This window comes from Mus caroli, chromosome 1 (assembly GCF_900094665.2).
Source record: "Mus caroli chromosome 1, CAROLI_EIJ_v1.1, whole genome shotgun sequence".
Taxonomy (NCBI): domain Eukaryota; kingdom Metazoa; phylum Chordata; class Mammalia; order Rodentia; family Muridae; genus Mus; species Mus caroli.
The window spans coordinates 133,604,530-133,609,891 of NC_034570.1; the positions used below are offsets into that span (position 1 = coordinate 133,604,530).

General features: G+C 36.3%; 1 pseudogene; it reads right to left on the minus strand.

Annotated features, from left to right (window-relative positions):
- Positions 1 to 1,151: 1,151 nt before the first annotated feature.
- LOC110293133 lies at positions 1,152 to 2,597 on the minus strand (annotated as a pseudogene).
- Between the last annotated feature and the right edge of the window lie 2,765 nt (positions 2,598 to 5,362).

Genomic DNA, 5,362 nt, shown 5'->3' on the forward strand with positions numbered 1-5,362 from the left:
TTTTTTTTTTTTTTAAAGATTTATTTATTTATTATATGGTACAATGTAGCTGTTTTCAGATATCCCAGAAGAAGCCATCAGATCTCATTACAGATGGTTGTGAGTCACAATGTGGTTGCTGGGATTTGAACTCAGGACCTTCAGAAGAGTAGTCGGTGCTCTTAACCGCTAAACCATCTCTCCAGCACTGTGTTCTCTATCTTAATACAGAGAGATTTGCTCATCCATACTAATTGCTGCTCTTTCAAAATAACAAGAAACTCCAACAGTATAAATCTCTATCAAATGATTATAGGATACTGAGTATGTGATAAAATATCATTTAAAAATAAAATTATTAAATTTGCAGGTAAATACATAGAGGTAGAAATAATCATCCTTAGTGAGGTAATCTAGATACAAATAGACAAATATTTAAATATGCATATATGTGGATGCTAAAATCTAAGCTTTATATATGTATATTTTACTTTTTTTCTCTATAAATACACTATAAGTAAGTATGGACATTTGGTAGCTGTTAAGGTACAGGGAGGGAAATATCTTCTAAAGTATGGTAAGTAATGTTTACTATGATAAGTGAATTAAGTAGAAACTAAATTAAGAAAATTAAACGGAAAGAAAGATGGAAATGTAGAATAAAGGACAGAATATTAAATAGGAAAACAAATTCTAGTCTTTTTGAAGTTCCACTTGGACAGTACTATTGTAGAATATATACATTTATGAGAGGATTTTAAATAGACTCACCATATAAGGAGAGAAACAATTCTCCAAATAGACATTACATCATCAAGTAAAACTTCCAATTTCAGGAAGATTATAGTTTGTTGAGTCTCTGGTCAATGAGAGAGAGCCCATGGCAGCTCCTCAACCTCAGAGTGCATTTCCAAGGCTAGTGACTACAGTTCATTACCTTATGACAATGCCTTACTATTGAAGACACACCTTAGTTGTGTCATTGATTTACCATTACTGACTAGCATTCATGGTGCTGAAGTGATTCAGGCAGGCAGGAGAAAGAACACGATAAAAATATGTTGTATGGAAAAATTTAAATGAAGAATAAATTTATTAAAAATGAGTAAAAACAAATATTCATTTCATGTGTATTTAACTTTTTTTCCTTCTGAAGGCTTTACAATGCATTGTTATCATTAACCAGTCTTTTACTATTAAACTTAAATGGCCAATTGAGACAAACAGTTCTGAGACCGTTCTTCCACCACTGATTAAGACTGGGGTGGCAGGTGTTAGGGGTAATATTCATTTAGCCTTCTGAGCTTTCTGGGCAGACTTGGTGACTTTGCTAGCTCCAGCAACCTTCTTGTCCACAGCTTTGATGACACCCACAGCAACTGTCTGCCTCATGTTATGAACAGCAAAACGACCAAGTGGAGGATAGTCAGAGAAGCTCTCAACACACATGGGCTTGCCAGGNGATCGATCTTTTCTTTAAGCTCAGCAAACTTGCATGCTATGTGGGCTGTGTGACAATCCAGAACAGGAGCATAGCCAGCACTGATTTGGCCTGGATGGTTCAGGATAATCACCTGAGCAGTGAAGCCAGCTGCTTCCATTGGTGGGTCGTTTTTGCTGTCACCAGCAACATTGCCTCGTCTAACATCTTTGAATGACACGTTCTTTACATTGAAGACCACATTGTCCCCAGGAAGAGCTTCACTCAAAGCTTCATGGTGCATTTCAACAGACTTGACTTCAGTTGTTACATTGACTGGAGCAAAGATAACCACCATGCCAGGTTTGAGAACACCAGTCTCCACTTGGCCCACAGGGACAGTGCCAATGCCTCCAATTTTATAGACATCCTAGAGGGGCAGTCGAGAGGCTTGTCAGTTGGATGAGTTGGTGGTAGGATACAATCCAAAGCTTCCAGCAGCATGGTGCCACTGGCACTGCCATCTTTGCGGGTGACTTTCCATCCCTTGAACCAAGGCATATTAGCACTTGGCTCCAGCATGTTGTCACCATTCCAACCAGAAATTGGCACAAATGCTATTGTGTCAGGGTTGTAACCAATTTTCTTAATGTAGGTGCTGACTTCCTTAACAATTTCCTCGTATCTCTTTTGACTGTATGGTGGCTCGGTGGAATCCATTTTGTCGACACCAACAATCAACTGTTTCACACCCAGGGTGTAAGCCAGAAGAGCACGCTCATGGGTCTGCCCGTTCTTGGAGATACCAGCTTCAAATTCACCAACACCAGCAGCAACAATCAGGACAGCACAGTCAGCCTGGGATGTGCCTGTAATCATGTTTTTGATGAAGTCTCTGTGTCCTGGGGCATCAATGATGGTCACATAGTATTTGCTGGTCTCGATTTTTCCACAGGGAGATGTCAATAGTGATACCAAGCTCATGCTCAGCTTTCAGTTTGTCTAAGACCCAGGCATACTTGAAGGAGCCCTTTCCCATCTCAGCAGCCTCCTTCTCAAACTTTCGATGGTTCGCTTGTGGATTCCACCACATTTGTAGATCAGGTGGCCGGTTGGTGGTGGACTTGCTGGAATCTATGTGTCCGATTACGACGATGTTGATGTGAGTCTTTTCCTTTCCCATTTTTGCTTTGAATTAGCAGTGGCTTTCACAAGACCTGCGTTCTGACGGCAAACCCGTTGTGAAAAAGCGTATTTTAAATTTTTACAGAATCCTTTATGCCACACCGGTATAAAGTAATTAGCTTTATTTTTAAGTGGTAAATCGTCATCATTTAATATTGATGTAAAATATCAGATGGAATAGAATATATTTCTTAGAATTATGTTTTGGCTTGTCTAAATATGTATGACTTGCTTTTCTTGTTTGTTTGTTTGTTTGATTGATTTTTTTTCCTAATGAAATCCATTCTAAATTTAAATTAAATTCCAGGGAGTTAAAGTCAAGATTTTAAAATCTTTAGATATACACCAGAGGATTCACTGAATACAATTTTCTATTTTTTTGTAATGAGAGATTAGTCATTTTATGTGAGACAGGTTTTCAGCAATGACAATATGGACATTATTTATTTAAGTAGGAGCATCAGTCACACTAATGTGCTGTGCTAGTCAGAAATGACAGAAATAATAAACTCACTAAACTTGCTCTGATTTACTACTGACAAGAAGTTTCCAATATCCAATAATAGGAGCCTGAGAACTCTCATGTGTCAAGCAGGAAAGTTGGGAACTGAATAAAAATTTGTAATGCTAAGAAGAGAGTGGGAGAGTTGTAGGTCATTTGTCATTGTAATACTTTCTTTACACTAAGAAGAGACAAAGGTTCTGTTCACCAAAAAAAAAAAAAAACAAAAAAAAGTGTTAAGTTTCTAAAAGCTGTATCATCCTTTTCTATTATGATGTTTTTGAAACACAGGAAATGCATGTAGATACAAGTGACAGAGTTTTGATTTTCTACAAGGCAGTCCTGTAATTTCCACACTGAATGTTATTTTCTGATGTAGAGTGGTGCAGTGGATATTTTATTTAAATGTCAACAAATATGTAGCCTCAATCTGATAATATCAAACCACAGAAAACCATATAAACAACCATGAAATAATGTTGCCTATCTATATTGCTGGTAAAGTGATAAAGTACACATCACTTACTCATTTAATTTTGCCTTTATTGGTCCTATTTCATGTATATATATTTGATTTTACTATTTTAGCTCATATTTCTGGTTTCACTGGATTAGATTTGCTGATGTATTTTATATTTCAAAAGCTAATAATCAAATATAAATTTTATCTTTCAAAATATTAATTTCTTGTTCATTTAAAATTTTTATTTTTTATTATATAATCATTGTACATATTTCTATGCTTTGTAAGGATATTTTCATACAAGTGTACTGTATAATGTACATTGACAATGCTATCCTAGCTCCTTCTGCTTACCTTACTTTCCCTTCCACTTCCCATTAATCCTCTTTCAGATTATATCCTCCTACACACACACACACACACACAAACACAATTTCTCTTTTATATTAATAATATAAATTATGCAATCTGATATAAATAAATATATATATATGAATCAAAACTGAGAGGAAATAAATGATATTTTCTCTATGATTCTAGCTTAATTTGCTCAAATGACAATCTCCATTTGCATCCATTTTCCAGCAAGTCATGTAAATTTACTACTAAAATGAAATAACCCATTATACATATATGACATGCTTTCTTTATTCACTCCTCCATTTTTGGACAAAGTACTCATTTCCATAGATTAGTTTCTCTGAATATTCCATCCAAAAACTTTGTGCCAATTTCTCATTGATAAAGCCCATTTGGAGTTCTTTGGGCCGGCACCCAAGACTAATACAGCCAGTTCATATGGTAAATGTACTTTTAATATTTCAGGAAAAGATTATGTAAATTTACATAATGGCTCAACTAATTTACATTCCCACCATGGGAATATAATTATTCACTTTTTTCTGAATTATCCTTACCAGTAGCTGTTATTTATTTTCATACACACACACACACACACACACACACACACACACACATATATATATAATTTATTTTATTGAATATTTTATGAGTTTACATTTCAAATATTATCCCCTTTTCCAGTTTCCTCATCTCCCTGAGACCCCCTACCCCATCCCCCTTCTCCCTGCTTCTATGAGGGTGCTCCCTCTCCTACCCACCCAGTTCTACCTCACCACCCTGGCATCCCCCTACACTGGGACATAGAGCCTTCACAGGACCAAGGTCCTCTCCTCCTATTGATGCCCAACACGGCCATCCTCTGCTACATATGCAACTGGAGCCATGGGGAGCTGCATGTGTGCTCTTTGTTTGATGGTTTAGTCCCTGTTATTTATTTTCTTAATGGGCACTTTTCTGCTTGGCCTGAGACAGAATCTAATCTACATACCTATCTATGTTAAGTCATGGATGTTCATAACTCTTTTCTGTCGCTGGCAATTTAGACTTCTTTTGATGTTATTAACTTAACTGAGTCTTTAAACTAATTAACCATATAGCACAGCTAGTACACACAATAATACACTAGAAAACAAATCTGCATGATGTTTACTTTTAATTTAAGTTCTCATGTAATAGCTGAAAGGAATGATAAGGGTAACTTCAGGATGCCTTTGCTTGGGAGGCATCACATACTTTATATGATATATTTGATTAAATGTTTTTCCTACTTATTTATTGTGGGGGGAAAAATGTACATGTCATAGTTTGCATGAGGAAATAACGGGGCAATGTGCAGGAATCCGTCCTCTCTTTTGACCATGTGATTCTTGAAGAAAACACACAGATTTTTAAGTTTGCCAGCATGTCCCTCTCCTCAGTAAACCATTATCGAGTGTTCTTAGTTCTCAGT